This window comes from Sus scrofa, chromosome 4 (genome assembly GCF_000003025.6).
Source record: "Sus scrofa isolate TJ Tabasco breed Duroc chromosome 4, Sscrofa11.1, whole genome shotgun sequence".
NCBI classification, from domain to species: domain Eukaryota; kingdom Metazoa; phylum Chordata; class Mammalia; order Artiodactyla; family Suidae; genus Sus; species Sus scrofa.
Genome location: NC_010446.5, coordinates 69,848,084 through 69,875,922, shown reverse-complemented (window position 1 = coordinate 69,875,922; position 27,839 = coordinate 69,848,084). Strand labels below are relative to the sequence as shown.

The 27,839-nt window shown below is 40.8% G+C and overlaps 1 long non-coding RNA gene across 2 annotated transcripts in view; it reads right to left on the bottom strand.

The window, feature by feature from the left end:
* Positions 1-27,839, bottom strand: part of LOC106510065 — a 144,878-nt gene that overhangs the window by 75,659 nt on the left and 41,380 nt on the right. Inside the window, exons 3-4 of one of the 2 annotated variants that reach the window (XR_002343285.1) lie at positions 18,880-19,009; positions 17,335-18,445 (exon numbers count right to left, since the gene is read on the bottom strand). This is a non-coding gene — a long non-coding RNA (uncharacterized LOC106510065). Of the gene's footprint in view, positions 1-17,334; positions 19,010-27,839 lie in introns of those variants that run through there. The other variant, XR_002343286.1, reaches the window with a different exon arrangement.

Here is a 27,839-nt window from a genome sequence, read left to right as displayed (position 1 = left end):
TTGTTTGTTTGTTTGTTTGTTTGTTTGTTTGTTTTTGCTTTTTAGAAAGTTCCCAGGCTAGGGGTCAAATTGGAGCTGTAGCTGCTGGCCTATGCCACAGCCACAGCAACACCAGATCCAAGCCAAGTCTCGACCTACACCACAGCTCATGGCAACACTGGATCCTTAACCCAATGAGCAAGGCCAGGGATGGAACTCAAAACCTCATGGTTACTCGTTGGATTCATTTCCACTGAGCCACGACAGGAACTCCTCCATCTTGGTTCTTAAATCCATCATCCTTACCCCATTAATAATCCCTGCTGGACTCTCAGCTCCTCTGAGAGACAGTCATGAGCAGATGAGCAAGGAGAGAATGGTCCAGGCTCAAGCCCCAGGAGCGCAGTTCCAATGGGAGCTGTGAAGATGAATTTGGTCACAGTGGCATGGCCTGAATTGAGTTCCTTCTTGCCTAGGGCAGGAAAAGTCCTTCCAGACATCATTTCCCTTTGAAAAGGCACTGTGCAGGGAAAAGAAGGAAACAGATCTCTGCTCCAAATCATGTCAAGGTGGGTCTGCTTAGCGGTCACGTTTTCTTCTGAAAATCTGGAAGAGAATCTTGGCCGTTGGGATTGCATAAAGAGATACCCACACCTGCTAGGCAGCATTTTGTTAAAAGAACTAGGTTTCTCTTCAGCTGGGATGCAAATGCACTGGAAGTATCCCCATTTTTTCCAGATTGAAAAGACAGTGCACAAATGCACGCCCATCTTTGTGAGGCTGGAGTGACCAAGTCATCCAAGAGGCGTCCAGAGAGCCAGGCAGCAGGACCACCAGGTGGGAGCCTTCGCGGGTCAAGCAATCTGCTCACTGGGAAAAATCCAGCCATCTGCCCGCTTTCTAACACCATCCACTGACCCTTATTTCCCAGACTTAACACATGCAAGCGGAATGGTCCTTGGCCCAGGAAAGGATCTATAACCATTATACTTACTGCACTCTCCAACCTTGCAAATTTCAGACTACTCTGCTCACAGTGTAGCTGTTTCCTACAGTGGCATGTATTCTGTGTTCAGAGCCAAACCACCGGACTAAGGGAATTTGAAATATTTTTCTGTTTCTTGCTGAGAAATGATATATGTCCAAAAACTTTGTCAGAAAAATAATTCTCAAGAACTCTCACGCAGTAAGTACACGTGATAAGCCTGTCAGTGACCCAGTATCTGGGCTGTCTATCTATATAGTGGGGGTGGGGGGTGCTAGTCTTGTGGTTTTCTCAAATTCTGCAAGGTTGCAAACACTCAGCTTTATTTTCTGACCAGTGTCTTTTGGGTCTTCAATATTTGGGTCTGTAAAAATGTGCAAGCCACTATTTGAACCACAATTGGACAAACCCAGAAATATAACTTTAGGACTGGACTCTTTCATAGTTACTCTCTTCCTCCAGATCAGAACCTCATTTGTTCAGTTTGTGCATTCTTCATTTTTTTTTTCTTTTTGGGGCCTCACCCACTGCATATGGGAGTTCCCAGGCTAGAGATCGAATTGGAGCTGCAGCTGCCAGCCTTACAGCACAGACACAGCAACTCAGGATCCAAACTGCGTCTGTGACCTACACCACAGCTCACGGCAATGCCAGATCCTTAACCCACTGAGCAAGGCCAGGGATTGAACCTGCATCCTCGTGGATATTAGTCGGCTTCTTAACTCACTAAGCCACAATGGGAATTCCCAATTTGTGCATTCTTTCCTGCCTGGCTCCTATGGCTTGTGGCTTCTTAAGGAGTCATTTAGGAAGATACATAAAGTGTAAGACAAGCTCCTGTGTTCTGTTCCTAGAACGGAGAGGCTTTGGCTGATGGGGAAAACCATTCATTGCATTATCAGGGTACAAAGAAAGGAATATGTCCCTCTGAGCCAAAGCAAAAGCTAAATGGGTTGGTCCTAGAAGGGTGGAGAATCTGGAGTCCTCTCTTTTCTGGTATTATCTCAGGAGACAACTAGATTCTCATGAGCCTGGTTTTGCCCAACAAGATAGATGATAACAGTTATAACTAACATTGAATGAGTATTAATTCTACGCCAGGCACTATGCAAAGTACTTAAAAACATTTAATCCTCCCAACAAGCCAATGGAGTAGGTATTCTTATTATTTCCATTTTTCAGATGAAATAACTGAGGTTTTGTCACTTATAATCCATCATGCAGATTATAGGTGCTAAAGCCAAGTTTTAAGATGGTGCCCAGCGGAGGAACAGATTTAGAAGGACCACAGCCTGGCAAGGCACCTACAGACTTCCATCAGTCCCCTGGCCCTAGAAATTACTAAGATGGGAGCAGAAACCTTTTCAAACATCACTATTCTAATGCCCCTTAGCGCATTCTTCACATTCTTTGTGCATTGATTTCTTATTTTCTCCCTTGACGATTTTATCTGTCTTAAATCAGGTAAAAGAACCCAAAGAGGGGATTTATAACACTTTAGAGCTAAGGGATTTAAATAAGGAGTTTCGTATAAATGTGGCCATACTAATTCTGCTAACCTCCCCATGGGAGGGTAACACCGGGTAGGCTGGACAACATTATGTTTTTGTTTGTTTGTTTGTTTGCTGTGCTGGTGGCATGTGAAAGTTCCCAGGCCAGGGATCAAACCTACGTCACGGCAGTGACCACTCCAGATTCCCAACCCACTAGGTCACCAGGGAACTCCCTCATCTCCTTTCAAAGAGACTCTTCTCCAAAAACTCTTGTCTGTGTTTAGTTTTAACAAAAGATGGGTTTTGTTTCTTGTTTGTTTGCATAACCAAACTGGGAATGGACATAAGGGAGACCTACTGCCATAGATTTCCTTCTGCTATGGCTTCCACACTTTCTGTCTGCCCTTTAAGGTACCCTCTCATGACCTTGGAAATGAAGCCCAAAGAGAATCTATTACCGTAAAACATCACCCAGCAGTCTTATCATATCACTTGACAGTATCACTTTAGTTAACGTTGAGTTAGTGTTTCTATTACAAACCCAATTTACTGAAGGGGGCGGGGGAGAGGGCAGGAAGCAGAGGTGGGCTCATCTGTTAACCACATAAAATGACACGAGGCTGAAAGCAGGTTGCTAACCAGCGTAGGACTTTTAAACCACGACACTAAAGGGAGAAAAGAATTCATTTACATTCCATACTTAAACTACTCAAATTAGGGTAGCCCAAACATCATCTCAACAATTAGTGCAGTACCAGCACACTGGCCTATCCTGCTGGTGGGAGGTGGGAGGTGCCTTGAGCCACTGGAAAGAAAACAAGGTCGAGAGGATGTGATCAGAAAAGATTTCAAAAGGATTGTGTGAAGTGAGAGAAGCTAGACAAAATAAGTGCACAAAGTGTATTGTTCCATTTATACAAACTCTAGAAAATGCAAACTAATCTCAAGTGACAGAAAATAGATCAGTGGTTATTTTGCAGAGGGTGAATTACAGAAAGGTGGGAGGGAGGACAACCAAGGACCATGAGAAACCTTTGAAGGTGATGGATATATTCACTATCTCGATGCTGGTGAAAATTTCTGGAAGATACACCTACATCGAAACTTCCCAAAATGTACCATTTAAAGATATATAGTTTGTTATGGCAAGTGTATGTCAATAAACCTGTTATAAAAGAAAAGCTGTCAAGTAGGAAACAGAACTCAGCACTAACCCCATGGCTGCCGTTTCTTAGCCACATCATGACAAGTCACTTTACAGTTTGCCCAAGGAGACATTCTTTTCTCTATCTTTAAACAAAGCCAACAGTGCCTCTGATGATGTCTGAGCAGGTTCCTGTCAGAAACAGACAAGGTCTGTCTGAAAGTTCATATTGAAGCTCGGGAACCACTAGACAAAAGAACTACGGCCTCACCCGCAAACAGGGTCCCAGATCATGTGGACATGGCCTGGCCTGTGGACAGGAAGACGGTGGGGCTGTGCTCAGACCTCACACCCTGAGCCCATGCCGAACCCCTCCAGCACCACCCAGGCAGTATCAGGAGAGGAGACCCCAGGACACTCAGACCACCCCTCAGAAAGGAGACGTCCAGACTGCAGGGGGCCCCAGGCTTTGCTTAAAATGTTACAGTCATATATGTGCATATATATGATTATACGTATACTCACATGTATTTACATATATATGTAAAGTCCTATATATGAAATAAATATATATATCTCAGATAATACTATATTTATAAAATCATGTCATATTTATTCTTTTACACACATAGTATTTTATATTTGATACATTTACCTCATATGATTTTTATATGTATATTCTTTTTTTTAATTTTTTTATTTTTTTATTTTCCCACTGTACAGCAAGGGGATCAAGTTATCCTTACATGTATACATTACAATTATATTTTTTTTCCCCACCCTTTGTACTGTTGCAACATGAGTGTCTAGACATAGTTCTCAATGCTACTCAGCAGGATCTCCTTGTAAATCCATTCTAAGATGTGTCTGATAACCACAAGCTCCTGATCCCTCCCACTCCCTCCCTCTCCCCCTGGGCATCCACAAGTCTCTTCTCCAAGTCTGTGATTTTCTTTTCTGAGGAGATGTTCATTTGTGCTGGATATTAGATTCCAGTTATAAGTGATATCATATGGTATTTGTCTTTGTCTTTCTGACTCATTTCACTCAGTATGAGAGTCTCTAGTTCCATCCACGTTGCTGCAAATGGCATTATGTCATCCTTTTTTATGGCTGAGTAGTATTCCATTGTGTATATATACACCACATCTTCCGAATCCAGTCATCTGTCGATGGATATTTGGGTTGTTTCCATGCCCTGGCTATTGTGAATAGTGCTGCAATGAACATGCGGGTGCATGTGTCTCTTTTAAGGAGAGTTTTGTCCAGATAGATGCCCAAGAGTGGGATTGCGGGGTCATATGGAAGTTCTATGTATAGATTTCTAAGCTATCTCCAAACTGTTCTCCACAGTGGCTGTACCAGTTTACATTCCCACCAGCAGTGCAGGAGGGTTCCCTTTTCTCCACAACTCCTCCAGCACTTGTTATTTGTGGATTTATTAATGATGGCCATTCTGACTGGTGTGAGGTGGTATCTCATGGTAGTTTTGATTTGCATTTATCTTACAATCAACAATGTTGAGCATTTTTTCATGTGTTTGTTGGCCATCTGTTTACCTTCCTTAGAGAAATGTCTATTCAGGTCTTTTGCCCATTTTTCCATTGATTGATTGGCTTTTTTGCTGTTGGGTTGTATAAGTTGTTTATATATTCTAGAGATTAAGCCCTTGTTGGTTGCATCATTTGAAACTATTTTCTCCCATTCTGAAAGTTGTCTTTTTGTTTTCTTTTTGGTTTCCTTTGCTGTGCAAAAGCTTGTCAGTTTGATGAGGTCCCATGGGTTTATTTTTGCTCTAATTTCTATTGCTTTGGGAGATTTTTATATGTATATTCTTTAGGTTTTGTTTTTTTGAGGGGTTTTTGGCCACACGAGGCCACCAGGGAACTCCTCCATATACATGTGGTATATTAACGGTGAGATGTGATTTCATACACTTTACATAATTTTACATAATATACAAGTAAAATCACATATAAACATCTTGCCATATATCGCTACACAAATACACATACACTGGTCCTCCCAGTTAATCAAGTTTAGGTTTTGAGAAGAAAATGTTTTCATAAAATGTTTCTAGCTACCCCTGCATGACTCCATCATTTAGTACTTTAAAACACCTAAAGTGTGACAGGTGGCAGACAAGGAGAAGCGTAAATAAGCCCGAATAGAGAATGAAAGTCAAGAAAATTAAAGTACTGTGTCACTGGGATCAGGAATTTTGGTTAGTGACTAACATGAAATTCAGTATCCATCATTTAATTGGCTGAGGAATCATTCTGCCTTCAATTGCATTTCCTGTGCAACTATTGGGACTATTAGCTCCACACGATCCTGTATTCACTGATGGACATTATAAAGATTGGTTCATGAACCAGACAATAGGTTAGGATCAGCCTGGAATTCCACTCTGAGAAAGGTGATATATGTGATTTTCAGAGAAAAAGTAAGGATGTGGCACAGAGTAAGGCAAAAATGTAAAGACAGAACAAATCATGACGAAGGACATGAGTCAGGACGTGGAGTCAGGATGAAGTTGGGGCCAGGGCTACAGGGGAGGATTACATGCACATTTTCTGAGCTGTGCCCTCCTCTTCCCTTTCTCACTTCCTGATGGCCCGAGGGCAGACAAGGAGGTGTAGGTCATCTTACCCTGGGTGACAAGAACAATCCCCTAGGGACAGTGGAACAAGATGGAAGCACCTAGACCTCTGGTCGTTCAGCCTGTGAGCTTGAAAATTGGTGTAAAATTTTCTGTTGTAGGAGATACACACCTCTAACCCATCCTAACATACTGATCTACTTGATGAACATATTTGGGGACCAAATAAAAGTTTGCTCAGCCAACAAACTAAGTGAACACACAATGCCCCTTCATCTCCCACAAAATTGTAAATCAATACATGAGGTCACTTTCTTTTCGCCTCCCCTCTCAAATACATCAAACCAGGAACGAACGAAGAGACTCCTTTCCCTGCTCGCCTAAACTTGCTATTAAAATACCTTTAACAAAAATCCAATTCCTGGAGTTCCCGTCGTGGCGCAGAGGTTGACGGATCCAACTAGGAACCATGAGGTTGCAGGTTCAATCCCTGGCCTTGCTCAGTGGGTTGACGGTCCGGTGTTGCCTTGAGCTGTGGTGTGGGTCGCAGATGCAGCTCGGATCTCTTCTTGCTGTGGCTCTGGTGTAGGCCGGTGGCTACAGCTCTGACTGGACCCCTAGCCTGGGAACTCTATGTGCCGCGGGAGCGGCCCTAGAAAAAGCAAAAAGACAAAAAAAAAAAAAAAACAATTCCTGGCTTTGCTTTTCTTGTGTTCAGAGGAACTTCTTGTATATACCCTTGAAAGTTTATGCATTGCTGTAATAACAGAGTTTACTGGTGGATAATAGCATTTTGTTCCTTTGTTAGTAAAAACATAATTCTTATTAATAAGGGAATTCAGTGAGTACAAAAATGAGGGAGGAATGGTTTAAAAGCTTTTCATTTCTAAAATGTTTTATTCATATTGCTTTGTATTTTTACACACTATTTACTGATCTGATTCACCCCTGATTTTAAGAACTATAAACTATTGAAAGCATAAACGTCATCATAACAGAGGCACCATTATTTTTCACTTGTCATCTTTCCAATTAGATAATAGATGTACAGAAACTCATCTTATTGTAACACTGCTCTGTGTACAGTAAACTTCATGACAACAAATCTTTTTATTTTAAAATAGAGGCCTTAAAAATGTAGATGCAGAAAATTCAATCCAGCTGACTCCAGGAGGTCGTGCTGCTTCAAAATGCAGAGCTCTTGTGGTGAGGAAATGGACTGCTAACTAGTGCATCAAATACTCTCCTTTTAAGGAGAAGCAGTCCAAGAACTAGGACAGAGAATCTGTGGTAGAGTGACCCCCTTAAAATAGAGATGAATTTGGGAGTTTCTGCTGTGGCACAATAAGATCAGCAGTGTCTCTGGAGTCCTGGGATACAAGTTCAATCCCTGGCCCAGCACAGTGGGTTAAGCACCTGATGTAGCATCATAGGTCACAGCTGTGGCTTGGATCTGATCCCTGGCCTAGCAACTCCATATGCTGTGGGGGTGGGAAGGAAAGAAAGAGAAGGAGGGAAAGAGGGAAGGAGGGAAGGAGGGAGGGAGGGAGGAAGGGAGAGAAGGAAGGAAGGAAGGAAGGAAGGAAGGAAAGAAAGAGAGAAAGAAAATTATGACCAACAAACACATGAAAAAATGCTCAACATTGTTGATTGTAAGATAAATGCAAATCAAAACTACCATGAGATACCACCTCACACCAGTCAGAATGGCCATCATTAATAAATCCACAAATAACAAGTGCTGGAGGAGTTGTGGAGAAAAGGGAACCCTCCTGCACTGCTGGTGGGAATGTAAACTGGTACAGCCACTGTGGAGAACAGTTTGGAGATAGCTTAGAAATCTATACATAGAACTTCCATATGACCCCGCAATCCCACTCTTGGGCATCTATCTGGACAAAACTCTCCTTAAAAGAGACACATGCACCCGCATGTTCATTGCAGCACTATTCACAATAGCCAGGGCATGGAAACAACCCAAATATCCATCGACAGATGACTGGATTTGGAAGATGTGGTATATATACACAATGGAATACTACTCAGCCATAAAAAAGGATGACATAATGCCATTTGCAGCAACATGGATGGAACTAGAGACTCTCATACTGAGTGAAATGAGTCAGAAAGACAAAGACAAATACCATATGATATCACTTATAACTGGAATCTAATATCCAGCACAAATGAACATCTCCTCAGAAAAGAAAATCACAGACTTGGAGAAGAGACTTGTGGCTGCCCGATGGGAGAGGGAGGGAGTGGGAGGGATCAGGAGCTTGGGCTTATCAGACACATCTTAGAATGGATTTACAAGGAAATCCTGCTGAGCAGCATTGAGAACTATGTCTAGATACTTATATGGCAACAGTACAAAGGGTGGGGAAAAAAATGAATACATGTAAGAGTAACTTGGTCCCCACGCTGTATGGGGGAAAAAATAAAATAATAAAACAAGAAAAAAATAATAATAAAATAAAAAATAAAAAGAGAAAGATGCCTTTGATCATAGCACTGCACTCAGGGATACCAAAGGGTCAATCCCAAGATGCCTTTACTGCTTTGCTTATTAAGCCATTTGACTGTCTCTGGCCTCACATTGTTTCCTGTTTCTAGAACGTAAGGTTAGATCGGCATTTCCCTTGCTAACCTCACACAGTGGCATCTAGAAGAAACAAATGGGTGCGTTTCACCAGCTGTGGATCCCACTGAGGTCACATTTCTGCTAGTGCTGAACTGATCAACACCTGGAGCTCTACCTTCCGAGGCAGGAGCTTAGCCAAATACGAGGGGTCCTCAGGGGCTTTGGGGACCCCCAGTGTATTGTCTCAAGTTTATCTGTGGTCCCCTCCTGCCACCAGCACATTTTGTAGGCCACAGCTCATCCCCTCCATCCTGACTAGGGCTCTCCCCATCGCTACCTCTGCTCTCACTCCCAGCTGTGCCAGACTCTCCCAGGGCCCCACGCCTCGGTCTGACAGAATGCCCCTTCAAAGCATCACCCGAGAGTCCTGGTGTCTTACAAAGTCACTCAGCAAGTCTGTTCCTTCAGCTCCCAATATCTCACCTGGGGGAAATCTTCAGATTCCCTAAATCTTCAGAGAAGAAACAAAACAACCTCAGGAGACTCAAACACAGAAGAAATACAATTCTGCTTACCACTCAGAAAAATTACTGACTACCTTGAGTATCAGTTTAGTCGCTTAGAGTGACATCAACTCAAGTAGTTTTCTCAGGCCTGAGTCTGCTTCGCAACTTAAGGGTTAAATAAATCCCTAGGCACTCCTATGTTCAATATCCAAGACATGGAAACAACCTAAATGTCCACTGACAGATGAATGGATTAAGAAGATGTAGTACATATATACAATGGAATATTACTCAGCCATAAAAAAGAAAAAAATAATGCCACTTGCAGCAACATGGATGGAGCTAGAGACTCTCATACTAAGTGAAGTAAATCAGAAAGAAAAAGACAAATACCATATAATATCACTTATTTGTGGAATCTAAAATATGTAACAGAGGATCCTATCTAAAAATAACAAACAAACAAATAAACAAACAAAAAGCAGAAACAGAGAATGGCCAAGAAGAACAGACTTGGGGCTCCGGGTGGGGGAAAGGGGAGGGAGTGGGAGGGATGGGCATTTTGGGGTTTTCTGGGGATAGAAACTGTTATATCTGGAGTGGATGGGCAATGGGATCCTACCGTACAGCATAGGGGAATGTGCGTGATTGGGTCACTTTGTTGTACAACAGAACTTGATGAAACATTGTAAATCAACTATACAATAATAATAATAATAATGATAATAATAATGAAAAAAAAACAGGCTCTCTCAGATCAAAGGAACAGACATCCCCAATTGCACATCTTGCAAGACAGAAGAAAAAATTCTTGCAGTTGGAAACTACTGACTTTGTTCTTAAATCTTCTACCATCCTTCTTAACACATTAAAATATTAGGGACATTTCACAGCACTCAAGTAAGTCGCCAGCACTTATATGCCCCCCACCAACTCCTTGCTCATCAGCCTACAAATAAAGTCCGCCTCTGAGCTACATGCTGCATGACCCACCACATCCTGCTGCCAGCATGCTGCTTGCCTTTAACGTGGGCATTTGTTCAGAGAATCTTTAATTAAGATTATTGCCAAAATAATGCTTATCTGAAAGAAAATGTTAAATAAAATGAGCAACACTGTGGAGTTCCTGTCATGGCTCATTGGTAGTGAACATGACTAGGATCATGAGGATGCAAGTTCGATCCCTGGCCTCGCTGAGTGGGTTAAGGATTTGGTGTTGCCACAGGCTGTGGTGTAGGTCGCAGACATGGCTCAGATCTGGCGTTGCTGTGGCTATGGCGTAGGCAGGCAGCAACAGCTACAATTTGACCCCTAGCCTGGGAACTTCCATATGCTGCAAGTACAGCCCTTAAAAAAAAAAAAAAAAAAAAGCAACATTGTGACTATATATATGACCTCTAGAGCAATTTCTCTATTGCACCCCTAGCAGTTTAGAATTTCAACTTCTGATCCTTCCACAATTAAAATTAAATGATGAAGACCCTCATCAATTATGAAAAAGAATTTATCTCAATAATGTGATCTTGATATGAACATATGAGCATAAAAATTATCTATGTTCATGATCAAAAATTTGGATGTTTAAGAAAATTGGAGAGAATACAATACCAGGCTACAGTTATCCATTATTCACATTTGGGACATTTCAATGCTTTTCAACAAATTCTTTGTATAGGTGAGATTTTTAAAATATTTTTCTCATTTGTTTAATTTAGATCAAAAGTAGTTTGTAAAGATTACTTAGTGGTGGTAAGTTTCTTCCTTTCTTCCTTTCTTCCTTTCTTCCTTTCTTCCTTTCTTCCTTCCTTTCTTTCTTTTTCATTCATTCTTTTTAGGGCCACACTTGTGGCATATGGAAGTTTCTGGGCTAGGGTTGAATCCTACCACACAGCAACACCAGATCTGAGCTGCATCTGCAACCTACACTGCAGCTTCCAGCAATGCTGGATCCCTTAACTGACTGAGCCAGGCCAGGGAACCCACATTCTTACAGATACTAGTTGGGTTCTCAACCCTCTGAGCCACAGTGGGAACTCCTAGGTGAGATTTTATACAGTTTTATGATTTCACAATTTGCTTTTTTTACCTCAAGTGTATGAAAGAATCTAACTATGATCCAAATGTTTCCCCAATGTTCCTTTTGAATGCCTCCATAATATTCCATCCATGAATAAACCATAGTTTACTTAAGTATTACCCTACTGTTAAACACTTAGATTGACTTGGTTTTACCTATTATAGAAAAGGATAGGAGTTCCCGTCGTGGCGCAGTGGTTGATGAATCCGACTGGGAACCATGAGGTTGCGGGTTTGATCCCTGCCCTTGCTCAGTGGGTTGGGGATTCAGCGTTGCCATGAGCTGTGGTGTGGGTTGCAGATGCGGCTCGGATCCTGCGTTGCTGTGGCTCTGGCGTAGGCTGGCAGCTGTGGCTCCAATTCGACCCCTAGCCTGGGAACCTCCATGTGCCGCGGGAGCGGCCCAAAGAGATAGCAAAGGGACAAAAAAAAAAAAAAGAAAGGGATGTAATGCATAGCTTTGTACACAAATATTTACCACCATTTCAAATTATTTCCTTAGAATATGTTTTGTGTTTTGAGGACATAGACTACCTGGTTACAGATAAATTGCCAAACTGCTTTCAATAAAATGTGACAACGTACAACACCACAAATACATGAGTGCTTATTTTACTACATTTTTCTCAACTTTGAATACTATCGGTAAGAAGTCTCCCGCTTCCAGTCAAGATAGAGTAATAGAGTGCCGGGTTTACTTTCCCACCAAAAATAACTAAAGCACCAAAGTAGATGAAATAGGGACACTCAGGACATTGACATCAGGCAGCAAAAAACAGTGCCTTTCGAGAGATGGGAAAATGCAACAAGGACCAGGACTGCCCAGCTACCCATCTGGAGGTCATGTCTGGGGGGCAGCACAGAGGAGCCTGGGCGGAACTCAGAGGTTTTCCTGAGTCAAGGAGAAGGACCTGGGTGTCTGCGGAGGCCAGGATGCAAAGTATAGGAGAGAGAGCTCCAGAGACCACATGTGGCCCCCTCCAGTGTGAGGAAAGGTCAGGGAGAGAACCCAAGGGAACAGACAGAACAGTGTTCAGGCCAAACAGGTCTGAGTACAGGACCTATTTCCAGCAACCAAAATAGAATAACATACTTGTGGAGTTTTCTGTTTGAGTGCCAAGGAGAGGCCTGGACCAGTGACGGGTAAAATTAGCCCTAGACTAAATACAGTTCTGGTCCTACCCAACAAATCTTACGAGCAAGACCTGAAACTCTCAAACTGTTTCCAGGAAATCTAATCAAATCCTAGTATGGAGTTCAACAATAATTACAGAAATACTAAGATATCTAATACCTAAAAAGGTAAAAATCACAAAGTTAGTCTCCCAACCAAAACTTTCTGACTATGCAAAAAAACAAAAACAAAATCAAAAATACAACCTATAATGCAAAAAAAAATCGATTAATTAAAACTGACTCAGAAATGACACCCATGGAAGAAATAGTAAACAAAGACAATAGACGTTATCATAGCTACAGTCCGTGTGTTCAAGAAATTAGAGAAATGTTGATGAAAACTAATTTCACAGATCCAAGCAATTTACAAACCACAAGCACAAAAGACACTAAAAACTGGAAGAAAAAGTATGCCAAGGCATATAATAACCCAATCGATTCACAGATTTATGAAAATGTTCACAGTGGCACACTTTTAATTTCTAGCACTTGAAGTCTAGCACACCAGTCCAGAGTAAGTTTTGACATTCCATGTTTGGTTGCTTCCATGGTTTCCTACTGGTAAAGTTATAGACACGAACTTTATTCTTGTTCAGTGGATCACACTCCTGTACTCGATGTTCTAGCTAGGGCAATTAGGCGAGAAAGTGAAATAAGAGGCATCACCCAAATTGGAGGGTAAGAAGTAAAACTATTTTTATTTGCGGGTGACAAGATCTTATATAAAGAAAATCCTAAAAGAATCCATAAAACACACTCAGAGTGAATAAACCAGTTCAAAACTGGTAGATACATCATCTATGTATAAATTTAGTCTGATATTACATAGCCACTCCAACTTTCTTTTGGTTATTGTTTGCATGGTGCATCTTTTGCCTTGACTTTGTTTTTTGTTTCTAATAGTTTGAGTATAATGTGTCTAGAGGTAAATCTCTTTGAATTTATCTACATGAAAAAAAATAAAAATAAATAAATAAATAAATAAATAAAATAAAAATAAAAAATAATTGCAATGTATACATGTAAGGATAACCTGACCCCCTTGCTGTACAGTGGGAAAATAAAAAAAATAAATAAAAATAAAAATAAAAACAAAACTCCAAAAAAAAAAAAGAATTTATCTACATGAGGTTTGCTGATCTCCGATGTCACAAAGTAAGAAATATAGGAGTTCCCGTCGTGGCGCAGTGGTTAACGAATCCGACTAGGAACCATGAGGTTGCGGGTTCGATCCCTGCCCTTGCTCAGTGGGTTAACGATCCGGCGTTGCCGTGAGCTGTGGTGTAGGTTGCAGACGCGGCTCGGATCCTGCGTTGCTGTGGCTCTGGCGTAGGCCAGTGGCTACAGCTCCAATTCGACCCCTAGCCTGGGAACCTCCATATGCCGCGGGAGCGGCCCAAGAAATAGCAACAATAACAACAACAACAACAACAAAAAAAAAAAAAAAAAAAAAAAAAAAAAAAAAAAAAAAAAAAAAAAAAAAAAAAAAAAAAAAAAAAAAAAAAAAAAAAAAAAGAAATATAGATTAACACAGACTAATATTTCTATGAAATTTGTGAGTTTTCAACCATCATGTCTCCAAATACTCTTTCTACCTCTCTTTAATCTCTCCTCCCCTTCTGGCCCTTCAGTGGTGATTAAGTCACAAGGGTGGAGCCCGCATGAATGATATTTGTGCCAGAGAAATCCCTTGCCCCTTCCATTATGAGGACACGAGGGGAAAAAATGGCCATCAATGAGCAAGGAAGCCCTCATCAAACACCGAATCAGCTGACACCATGATTCTGGATTTCCCAGCCTCCAGAACTATGAGAAATAAATGTTTGTTGTTTATAAGCCACCCAGTCTATAATATTTTGTTACAGCAGCCTGAACATGTCATGGTCCATGCACGCAAATCGGAAAAAGAATCTTCCAGACTTAGCAGGGTGAAGAGAAAGAAGAGTTTATTGAGATAAGAGACACTGCTGACCTGCTGATTAGCTGGGCAAAGAGGGATCTTAGGATGCACTTGCTGATTTGTTGGGAGTGTGTAAGGGCCCTATAGGGGTGGGGTGAGGAGTGAGTCATATACCTTTCCTGGTAGGAGGTAGGAAGGAGTAGAACAGTTTGCTTAAGGTGGGGTAGGGGGCATTAAAATGAGACAAGTAGAGCAATGATTAAGGGTCTGGCAATTCTTGTTTTGGCCAGAAGCTTTGTGTTCTATGTCCTTGAAGAAAGAGGCCTTGAAGTCCCACAGAACAGACTAAGACAATGGTGTTTCATAGGCGTCTGAAACGTGTTCATTGTTCTTTAGCTGTTTTTCTTTCTGTTCATTAGATGAGATAACCTCAACTGACCTATCTTCAAGTTCTCTAATGCTATTTTCCGCTTGCTCAGATCTCCTGCTGAGTAACTCCAGTGATTTTTTTTTTAATTCCAGTTATGTTTTTTATGGAGTTTTAAATTTTCTATTGTTTTAAAAATATTCTCTATATGTTGAGGCATCATTCTCACATATGGCTTCCTCTACTCCTTTGACAATATAAAAAATAACTGAATTAAAGTCTTCAAAGCCCAATACCTGGACTTCCTCAGAAACAGTTTCTATTAATTGTTTTGTGGGCCAAACTTTTCTTTCTTTGCATATCTTACATTATCTCTCAAAAACTGGGCATTTTTTTTTAAAAAAAAAAAAGACACCCCTGCAAATTAGATTCTACCCCCTTCCCAAGGTTTACTTTTGTTACTATTTGTGGTCATTTGTTGCGATATTGACTTTTCTGAACTGATTCTATAAAATCCATTTTCCTCGTTGTTTGGGGCCACTGAAGTCTCTCCTCGTTTAATTTTGGACAGAGATTTCCTCAAGCATCTGGAGCCAACACGTTTCTCAGTTTTTACTGAGGTACTCAGTGTACATGGGGCATGCCTTCAACACTGAGCCAAGTAATTTCTAATTCTGCCTTAGGCTTCACTTTCTGCTGGTACAGAGCCCAGAGGTGAGAACTTGGGGCTTTGGCTGATCTTTGCTGAGTATGCTCCCAGCTCTGGACATGTGCACAGCCCTACACAAACAGAGTAATTTCTAGATTTCCAGAAATATCTTGCATCTTTTCCAAGCCCCTAATGGATATTGCCATCCCCAGTTTCCCCTTTACAGCTTCTGGGTGAGCCCATTTGCCCCAACTGTTATTTTCCACCTCAGGCAGGCACAATGTTAACAACTGCCTCTGATTATTTTGACAAATACCCCCCAGGGAAAAGGTTCTCTGACAGAGTGAGCTGTGATTACAAACTATTCTTTTTCAAGGCTACCACAGAACTGGGGAGGGGGTATGGACAGGTTAAAATATCACTGTTCTTACTGAAATGTGGTCATTTTTCTTGAATAAACTTCTCCAGATTGCTCCGAGCTCTACTAATTTCCAGATTTCTGAAAATGTTGACTTTGACTATTTTTGTCAGGGTTTTTCTTAGATTAATGGAGGAAAGAACTTCTGAAGGTCCAAGCTCCATCCCCTAATGCAATGCATATTCTTTTCATTCATCTGTTTAAGCAAATTGTTCAATTTGAGAATCTTAGTTTTGGGGGGATCTCATTTTAGATATATTTCTGTCGATTTAAAAAAATGCACACTGTGAGAGTTGTGGGTTAAATTTTACTTGGGGAAAAATGAGGACTCTAGCCCGGGAGGCAGCATTTCAGTTAGCTCTGAGAAACCACTCTGAGAAGGCAAGGTGGGGTAGCCAGGATATGCAGGAGTTTTGCAACAAAGGGCAGGTAGTAAGAACCAAAGATTACTGTTAAGAAGAGAAAGCTAGTCACCTCAAGTTAAGGAATCTTTTCTAGGTATGGGAAGTACAAGGATCTGAGCTCACTGAGATTGTTCCTTTGATATGCACCTCAGCCATCCGATGCCAGTATCCTGTGCTTTCACATCATGAGCGCTTGCAGTGGTTGCTGCTAGATGGCAGGTATTCTTTGTCTTCTTCCTGAGTTCCCTCAGGGCTCACCAGCTCAGCCTACAAGGTGGCTACAGTCCTTGCTGACTATAATATCCTTTGTTTCCTAATATGGCAGGCCATATTTTATTTCTCATTTCCAAAAAAAAAAATATTTATACCTATGCATACATGTAGTTTTATACAAGTAGCATTTTATAAAAGGAGGCATTTTACTCACAAAATCTCCTGAGAGTAACGTATGCACACATAAATGAACACATCCCTCATATAATTCCTATGGTGCCCTCAGGGTTCACTAATTTCTCTTCCTACATGTTTACCAACCAATTTCTATTCCTACATGTTTACCAATTTCTATTCCTACATGTTTACTGCCTCTAATAATGCAAGAGAAACAAGTAGAAGCTAAAATGTGGTAGAAGCAGCAATTTCTGCAAAGATAATAACCCTACCACCTCATGCCACCACCCTTCAACTTCATCAGAAACTGGACTTCAGTAGAAGAGAAAAGAAACTTGAAATGCATAAGGCTCTCTACACATCTCCCCTGGATGAGAAATAGAAGACAAAGATCTAAGACTTTAAGATAACCAGAGCAGCTTCTGCTCCGGTCTGTGCTGCTTGGTGGCATATTCAGATCTTCCAATTCTTTTTCTTTTTCAGCCTGAATGTACTTTTTTGGTTTTGTTTTTATGGCCACACCCATGGCATAAGGAAGTTCCCAGGCTAAGGGTTGAATCGGAGCTGCAGGTGCAAGCCTACACCACAGCCACAGCAAAGCGGGATCCAAGCTGCATCTGTGACCCACACCACAGTGTGCATCAACACTGGATCCTTAACCCACTGAGCAAGGCCAGGGATCGAACCTGAATCCTCCCGGATACTAGTCGCTGAGCCACAACAGGAACTCCAGGTCATCCAATTCTTAATCTGCCCAGTGTGGATTCTTCAACTTATTTAGACTTTGCTGCAAACTTGGGAAAACTTCCATGGTACAAAGTGGAGACTGCGTTGCTAATGTTGGGCCAATTTCAGGTATGCTAATTACTAACAAGAAAAAGGTGTTAAGCCTTGAAATAAGCAAATGAAAAAAAAAGTAGTCTATTTGCATCAAGACTACCTTTCAAGTGTTATTCCTCTTGCAGCAGCAGGATGTTATTCTACAGCAAGGAGTGGGAGCATTGAAGCAGTGTTGTCTGTTTGTAAGATATGGCACATTTAGAGTTTCTTTTTTGAGTAACAACTCTAGAAGGCCCTTGTACCAGCACTTATAAAACATACCAATGAAGACTCTGGCTCTGGACACAGCCTTCCAGCAGCTGAGTAGTGTTCATGTTACACACAATAATAACTCTGTGGACTAGACAGCATTCATGCAACTGAAAACAACATATGGTCTTTGATAATATGAAAGGTACACTAGGAAAGGGCAGCTGTGAAGAAAATTTTTAAGAAGGAATGGAATTAAATTTAACATTCTTTTCCTAATACAAAAAAAAAACCCACCAGAAATGTCTATTTGTCTTTGTTATTCTAAGAAATTCATGAAGGGAAAATTCAGGTGACTGTACCTTCTCCTAACCCAAAAATATGCTCAGAGCACACCTTAAACCACAAAGATAAAAGAGAAGTAGAGCATTTAAAAACTGTTAGGCGGTATAAGAATCCAACTCACTATACACAAGTGAACTCCCACCAACTCTCTTCTGCCAGCTGAAATTTTGTATCCCCAGTATCTCTAGTTTGTCACAGGATCCATCTTAAAATTTTGAGAAATCATGGTTTTAACATTTACTTCTCATTGGTGTTGTACCCAGTCCCAGATAGAGTTGTGGAAATCAACACATACCATTTGCCTGGAAGAGTAAATATCTCTCTCACTTTCTTCCTTCTGAAAATTCTCCACAGTGTTTTTCCAGAGAAATCATTTACATTGAAGATGTAATATGGAGCTGTGAAATGTAGTCATGGAAACCATGAAGATAGAGGGGGAAAAAAAGAGAGATTTGGGGATTTAGTGAGTGCTTTTGATTTTTCAAATACAATAGTCCCCTTAGCAAAATAAGTTGTGCCATATGGTGAACTGTGTGTGGTAATTTTCTAAGCTTGCAAATAGAATTCTGCAAAATGTGATCAACTGCTAAGTCACTGCACTTCAAGTAAGCCCAAATCCCACTCCTGCTCACTATTCCCAGGGGTACTCAATGCCAACACTATACGTATGTACTGCAAACAAACAAGCAACACTTAGGATTTCATTTCAAGACCCCTCCAATAAAGATGCACGGGATAGCACAGATGTTCACTAAAGTCATTTAACTTGAAAAAATAGAGAAATCATCGGTTTCAGAAGGCCATAGACTTTTTTTAAAAACTCACTACTGACCTCTCTGAAACTCAAAATTGCCCTGAGATTCAGTTCTTGCTTTCTCCACCAGCCACAGTCCATAATATTGCCATCATTCCCTTCTAAAAGCGAGCATTTTCTACGTCTTCGAAACATAAGACAGCTTTTTCTACAAAGAAAACAAAATCTCAGTGAAAACAAAGAGCATTTATCACTTTCTCATGCATCTGCAGGCTGGCTAAGGCAGTTCTGCTTGGAACCACAGGTTGGTGTGTTGAGGACAGCTCTGCTCCATGCATCTAACACTGCACACCAGGCTGAAGCAGGTCTTTTCCATGGCAACAGCCAAAGTGCAGGAGAGTGAGCCCAGCCTTGTGAACACATTTTAAGTCTCTTCCTGCATCACATCTGCTGATGTCTCATTGGTCAAGTCAATTACAGAGTGGAGCCCAATGTCAAGGAGACAGGCCATATGGTATCCCACTGAGGCAGGGTGAGGGAGTAAATCTTTATTGAGCAGTAAACCAATTGACTTTACCCCACCCTTTTGTTCTTATTTCTTCTCTATCTTCCCACATGTAAAATATACTCATCCCCTTTAAACTCCTAAAGTCACAGCATCCAACTCAAAATCTAAGATCTCATGATCAACATGTGGTATGACTGCAGTTCCTTATGATTCCACTGGTGCATGAAATGAAAACACAAGTTACCTGTCCCCACACATCCAATGCACAATGATGATACTTGGATAGAATATCCTCAGCAAATAGAATATATAATTTTGGCCCAAAAATGGGTGAAAATAAACTATATGTAATGATATAATGTAACTAGTAGGAATCAGAGCAGCAGTGAATTGATACCCGTGCATGCCTGTAGGAAGAAGGTGAGCCTTCCTGCACAAGAATACTCCGTGGAAACCTGTATCTATATAAGCACGTGAGTTGAGAAAAGGAGATTTGCTTTGTTCTCAGGGAATATGGAACTCATAAACAACACAATCGTGGTCATGGTTCTTGATAGGACCTTGATTCTGCTTTGTGGGAGTGCTTCTCAATCCACTGTTCTCCACAGACTTTGAGTTGGCCTTCTTGGAGTTTCTTCCATCGTCATCTTTCTGCTTGACTGATTTTGAAGTGGGCATTTGAAAATAAATCTTTCTTGGTGGCTGAGCAGGGATTTTTTTTTTTTTTTTTGCGGGGGGGGGGGTTGTTTTGCTTTTTGTTTTTAAAGCTCAAATCCTCAGTGTATAAAGTTGAGAAGCAGGAGGTCTTTTTCATCTCTAACAGTCTCAGTCTCTTTTAGTCTGGGCTGATGGCACTTCTGCCAATACAGATCTCTCAGAAGCTTGGTTTGTTTTCTATATACTTAATTCTAGTTAAATTCAAGTGCCAAAACTCACGCCCATAATTCTTTCCAAGGCATGTCTCTTTCTAGAATTAAGTACAGGTACTTTGGGAGCATAAGTCTTCTGAGAGACTCTGCCCTCAATTTTTCTAGAAGCACTTTAGTTCCACTGAGAAGATCTACTAAGCCACTCTTTAATCTGTTCATATGCCTTAACGAAGGCATATGATCCACTGTTAATTTGGTCTTTATAAATATCACAAATCTTTGTTTTAATTCTTAAAAAGACACAAAAAAATTCCTAAAACTGTGGCATAGCAAGTTAAGAATCTGACTGTAGGGGCTAGTGTTGCTGCAAAGGTACAGGTTTAATCCCTGGTCCGGCACAATGGGTTAAAGGATCCTGTGTTGCCACAGCTGAGACAAAGATTGCAGCTGCAGCTCAGATTCAATCCCTGGCCCAGGAACTTCCATATGTTGTGGGTGCAGCCATTAAACAAACAAACAAACAATTTTATTTTCCAAACCTGAGGTTTCCGGGATCTCAATAGTCCCTCTAAATCCTCCTTGCTAATCAATCAGTTTTTCTGGGGTTTATATTCTTCCTGTAGCACTTTATTAAAAAAAAAATGCTCATGCTCTTGACATCTTCTAACCAAATGCTGCAAGTATCTTAGGTACATTTTCTGAGTTCTCAGTTACTGAAAGCAACAGCTTTATCAAATATTTTGCCATTTTAGAACACAGGTGACCATTTTTCAGCCTCTGATAATAGTTACCTCATTATCCCTTGTGTGGTCCCAGAGCCAGATCCAAGCCAAATATTTGAGCTTGTGATACGGCAGCACCTCATTTTCCTTACCAACTCATATACCAGTCAGTTATTGCTCTAACAATGCTACCTAACAAACCATCCCACGTCATAAACATTTATTCCCATATTTATGTGTTTTCATGCTGACTGCTATTTAGCTGACACAGGATGAGTTTAGCTGTGGTAGCTTTATATCAGGCTGCAGCTTGACTGAGCTTGGCTATATAAGGCAACAGAGATCTTAGAAAATGTTCTCCTGGCAGAGGCTAGTCTTGAGAGACAATGCTCCATGCATCACTCACATTTCTGCATATTTTGTAAGCAGAGGCACTAACTGCCTTCACTGTGCTCTATTTTTTTTTTCAAGTATCTATAGCAAATATCTTTGTAAGATGGAAACAGGGTCTTCTACAGAATAAAAGGCCAAGGTGCTGACCGCCCGTTATAAAAGATTTGGGTTCCCTAAGCTCAGGGTTTCTCTTTTGTAATGCAACTCATTGTGAGTGCAGCTGTCAGCTGTTCCTTTCCATATCATCCTGTGGAAACTGGGGCTTAGGGAAGCAATACAAGAAAATGCTGATACTCTAGCTACTATTATTGCTGTAATAAAGTCTTTGTCTCTGATGTAGGAGTCTTATGTCTTCTGCCAGCATCCATGAAACAGTGGCAAAATAATTTTTAGCTGGAAAATAGGGTAAAATATCAGATCTCTTATAGTTCCTGACAATCAGAAGCAAAGCAAGTCACATGCCCAAGCCCAACATCAACAGGCAGATAAAGTACAATTCTCCCACAGAGGTGGGGCAGAAGGAAAGGGAGGCAGTGAATATTTTCTGAATAACAACCTAATGTACCCATTTGTCATTTTTTCTCATTTAGAATACTACATGAATTTTATTGGGAAAACAATAATATATAAATGCTGAGTCTTGGTGGAACTGAGAAACAAGTAAAAATTTCAATGGCTTCAACCTCCAATGTGTATTTTCTTCTCTATCTCTTACGGACACATAACTTCTTCCCCTATTCTGCAGATTCTCTTATTCCTTTCTTCTCCTCCTATTAAAGTTTTTTCTCAGATCTCCCTTGCCACCTGAAGTTTTTAATATAGGCCGTATTTATGAGAGGATTAAAAATAAAAATAAAATCCTGAAATGGCACTTTGGGGTTAAAGGTGAATGAAAAGAGCCAATAGGACCTCCAAGGGTTCTGTAAAACCTAACCAGAGAAGCAGTAAACGTCATTTCCCTTACACATCCACCACCATTTGGACTCTGCTAGAGCAGGAGGTATTACTGAAGTCAGTCTGGTGAAGGATGAGTTTAATTTAGCTGGTAGAGTATGCCATGATCTCACTTGCTTAAACCATGATTGTAAAGTCAACAGCTTTTGTAACAAATTAACCTATTTCCTCAAACTCATATAACTACAACGGATTCACAGAACACCAGGAACAAACTCACCCCTCATGGACCAGCTCTTCTGCAGTAGGAACTGGTTAGGCACTTCTTACTCAGTTGTAGTAACATTGAACAAAAGGCATGCAAACACATGACCCATTAGATTCTGGAGTTACAGTTAAGTAACTCTTTCTCAGCAACAACTGAAACTCCAAGGATTTAAGCCATTAATAAAAAATATAGTCTTGCTAAATTAGAATTAAAATCAAAATTTGCAGACCAGGGTTTTATTTACTATATTTCTAGTCTACCTACTGATCACACACATCTATATGCAAGTAATGTTGAAAAAAAGTGCTCCCATTATGGCTCAGTGGATTAAGAACCCAACATAGCATCTGTGAGGATGCAGGTTCAATCCTTAACCTTGCTCAGCAGGTTAAGGATCCGGCACTGCTGCAAGCTGTGGCATAGGTTGAAGATGCAGTGTTGCTATGGCTGTGGCATAGGCCTGCAGCTGCAGCTCCAATTTGACCCCTAGCCTGGGAACTTCCATATGCCACAAGTGTGGCCTTAAAAAAAAATGCTGAATTAAAATAAACCACACCAATCAAATCCTCAGCTCTTGTATAATGTTTGACTTTTTTCATTGCCTGCAGTTGCCATCACAATTTCACTACTGTAGGAAGGAAAGGACTATTCTAGGCACCGTAGATACCATATAGCTCCAACACCTGCTTACAGATACATTTGATGTTCGTCTCATTTGAGGCTCTTAGATACCAAGAGCTTCAGTTTATTTGAAGGCATCTTCCCAAACTGAACAAGAAAAGTAAAGTCATCTGGTTTTGCACTCATCTTTCAAGTGTCATGGACAGAATTAAAAATTGATGAAAGCATGCAAGGTGGACTTGGGTCAAGTGAGCTATGGTGACTGGAACTCAATGTCCTACAGTGGGGAAAAGATCAGAGAGGTCAATCAGAGCTAATCTGGAGGGTTCTTAGAATGCTAGGTTGGCAAGTTTACCTCACTAACTGCTTTAAAGCAGAAAAATGACATGATCTACATTTTAGGAAGAAGTTCCTGGAGAGATCCAAACCTGGCGGCCAGGACAGTAAATAATCACTGAGCCTTGGAAAGAGGTCACCGAGGCCCTGAAAAGAGGTCAATGAGGCCCCCATCCTAAGTGGATGGGGCATTACTGAAGTTGACTTGACTAAACTTTGTGACTAATTTTATAAACTTCTAATGAAATTATAAAAATGCTTAGAGACAAGCATCATAGTGACCCTTTATTTTTTAATGAAATATGAAAAATATAGAGAAAAACATGAGCATCCATTCACCTATCACCCAGCTTCAGATATAAAATATTATAAACATATAACATTATATGCTCTTCCGCAAGCCCAATTCCTCCCTCTTGCCCACAGGTTACCTCTATCCTAAGTTTAGTGTTTATCCACATTCTCTTTTTTATCTTCCCCTTATCCCTTTCTTTATCTGCTGTCACTACAATGTTTGTTCACTAAAGGAATCTTCTCTCTTGCTAAATCACAACTTTAAATATTTGCTTCAAGTGTGTCTGCCTTCTAGATGAATTTTCTAACTGGATTCTTGCTTCTCTACTCATTGGGTCGATCCCAGCAAACCCCTTCTTCACATGTCATAAAACCACACGCTCCCCTCATTTACTCCTTGGACTTTTTTCAGATACCAATTATTTGCCAACTACTCCGCTAGGGACTGGAATACAAGAATAGACCTGGGAGGCCCACTATAAACACTTGGTAGGTATTTGTTGAATGAATGAATAGTAGAGTATTCTTGCCCTTGAAAGCACACAGAATAATGGTGATAGACACAGTCACCATTCAATAAATGATATTGGACAGAGGAATAAAGGACTATGGGAAAACTAGCACAGATATCCTATAGAGGTAGTTCCCTGGTTTGTTCCATGGTATATCAGAATGTTGTCTCTTAATCTGATGACTTGCCACTTACACGTTTCCAGACTACCATGTCCGCACCTTTAAAAGATAAAGACATAAAGAAAATATGCTTGGAGTTCCCACTGTGGCTCAGTGGTTAACAAGCCTGACTAGTATCCATGAGGATGTGGGTTTGATCTTTGGCCTTGCTTAGTGGGTTAAGGATCCAGCATTGCCTTGCTCAGCAGGTTAAGGATCCAGCATTGCTGTGAGATGTAGTGTAGGTCACAGATGCAGCTTTGATCCCACATTGCTGTGACTGTGATGTAGGCCGGCAGCTGCAGCTCTGACTGGACCCCTAGCCTGGGAACCTCTATATGCCACAGGTGCGGCCATAAAAAGAAAAAGAGAAGGAAGGAAGGAAGGAAGGAAGGAAAGAAGGAAAGAAAGAAAGAAAGAAAGAAAGAAAGAAAGAAAGAAAGAAAGAAAGAAAGAAAGAAAGAGAGAGAGAGAAAAAGAAAGAAGGAAGGAAGGAAAGAAAAGAAAGAAAGAAAAAGAAAATATGCTCACTAGCCAAGAGGAGACCTCCTCAGAAGATATTCCAGTACTAGCCAGACAATGTCCACTTCCCCCAGAGTAGCAGAGGAGAGGCATCTCCAGCTCATTGCCAGACTTCAACTTGGGCCCCACCTTAACCAATCCCTGGAAGCTCTGTCTGTGCAAGAGCCACTCCAGAGAAATTTCCCTGCCTTCCCACTTCCAATAATGGGGACCTACCCTGACTATGAGGTGGAGGACGATTACTTACTTATAGTTCCCCAACAATAACAATGACCACAGTAAAACTAATGATAATGACTAGCATCTATTGAGCACTTAGTATATAAATGATATGTATATAAGAATTCACAGGGGGTATCGCATGTGATCCTTATAGACTCTCTATTAAATATCAGGTCTAATTACTGCCTGCAATATTTCCTGGAGAGTGTCACAAGTCCCCTTTAAGATGGTTAAGTAATCTGTCTAAGGAGACGGAGCCAGAAAAGGCAGAGGTACACCTATCTGAAATCTACCAATCCTTTAGGAAAATGTTGTGATAATAAAAGTGAGTTTGGGGAGTCTCCTGGTCATCTAACAGTTAGGACTTGGCACTTTGACTGCTGCAGGCAGGGTCAAGCTGCTCTAAGCCGTGACCCAAAAAAAAAAGTAAGTTTTGGTGCCATGAATGACTAATTATTGGCAAAATCATAGTTATAATAACAACAATAGCATAGAAGTGATCGTTGGTGGAGGAGACAACTATTAAAGGCAAGCTCAACGACTGCACTGACAGCACTGCTCATTTGTTCAGCAGACAACCAAGGTAAGGTCTACCTCTCTTCACTAATCACACTAGGCAGGAGTTTCATACCGTCTGAGGCAGCAGGTCCTCGGCTGCGATTTGTGTTAGTAACAGAAGATTCATTTCCATGGTTCCCTTATGGTTTCTAGAGACAATTATATATATTTTTAAAGCCTGGCTGATTTTATTCATGGATTCCACCCAATAGTTGACACATTACAAGTGGCAGAAGTCCATATTGTGTAATGTGTATCAACATCTCCCAGTTAGGAAAAATTGCATTCTAGAGTAGAAAGGTCTTTTTTTTTTTTTTTTTTTTTTTTTTAATGATACGCATCTGTGACAATCTGACACAGAGCATCCAACTTAGGCTACTGCTGCTGATAAAACCCAGGGTATCCCCAGTAGTCCTTGCTGGCCGAGGCATCACAGAGGTCCCCCGGGACAGCACAGATGCAGAACAGCCATCTGTCTCACCCCAGCTGTCAACGCCAATGGGCCGTAGAGGCTGGAGACCAGTGCACTTGTGGAGGAGAAGGACTTACAAATAAATTCTCAGGAAATGTGGTCTATTCTTTAGTATGCTTTCCAGAACAGAATAACTCCCTTTAAGTACCACCTTCTCAAGAAAAGTTTCCACATAAGGTATGATATGTTAGCTGGATTTTTAAAGAAAAATAAGAATTCACCAGGTGGCAAAGTGGTGAAAGCCCAGCAAATGCAAAAAGATAAAGGCATTGGAATGTTCTCAACCTTTGTGAAGACAAGTTGTGAGGTTTACATGCATTTTTATGTGAAATCATACTATTTATCAGTTTGTGTAGGGCTTTTTCTTAAATGTCATATCAGGATTCTATCTAGAATTCTTTTTTTTATGGCCGCCCCACAGCATATGGAAGTTCTTGGGCCGGGGACTGAATCTGGGCCACAGCTGAGACCTAGACTGAAGCTATAGCAAAACCAGATCCTTAACCCACTGTGCTGGGCCAGGGATCGAACCCATGCCTCAGCAGCGACCCAAGCCACTGCAATCGGATTCTTAAACCACTAGGCCATGGCAGGAACTCTTCTATTTAGAATTCTTAAAATACCATTTTAAAAAGGGTATTCTCTGACATAGATGGGCCCCAATTTATTTAATTATTCATTTATTGTGGGCAGTTATATTTTTTCCAGATTTTCTGTATTATAAACAGGCGCCAAAGACTACCACTGTGTATAAATTTCCATCTGATTTTTCTTATAACTTATTTAGAGCATATTCCCAGAAGTGGAAATACTCAGCAAAGGGGAATGGAAATATATGAGCTTCCGGATGTCCACCGGCAAACTGCTTTCCAGAAGAGCTTGCATCATCTATCTGACTTTCCATCCACCCTGTAAACAAGTTTACACTAAACCACCTCCACTTTGGGACATTCATTTTATCCAAACTTTCCATTGTAATTGAGGTAAAACAGCATCCTGTTTGAATTTTTTTCTTTGAACATTTTCTCCCTAATGTAAAATAGTCTTTTGTTCAATATGTGTGATAATACCCCTCTTCTTTTAGAATAATTGCTCAGACAGGGAGAATAGCAATCTCTATATTGCTTCTACCTACAGTCTAAAGAGCAGAAAGGAGTACAGCCTAACATTTTGACCTGGTCTGAAGGGATGAGGAGGGGGAGTGGGCCTTTAATTCCCAAACCTCTGCCTGGTGTTGGAATAACAAAGATTGCCATATCTGTTGTTTGGTAAATCCCTGGGCATAATCTGGAAGTAGAAGCTTGAGAAAAGAAGCTTCTGCGTAATAATATAATGCTCTGAGTAATAATATAATGCTCTGCCTTGTCTGTAAGAAAAGTTTCCTCTTCCTTATTATCTAAAAAGTACTGTCTGCCTTTGGGTGACATGTGTGTGTGTGTGTGTGTGTGTGTGTGTGTGTAGGCACACGTGCACACATGTGCACATACACACTTGTGTGTTCTCTTCACAATTATATAAGTCAAATTTTACATGGTCACATGTGACAGAAACTGAACTCAAAATAGCTGAAGCAACAATAAGCATTTGTTGGCATCCGTAAGTGAAATTTAAAGGCTCTATCTGAGAATTAAAACAAGGAGCACAAGCCCTATCATTTTCTCACTCTTTGTTTAGACTTTATTTTCTT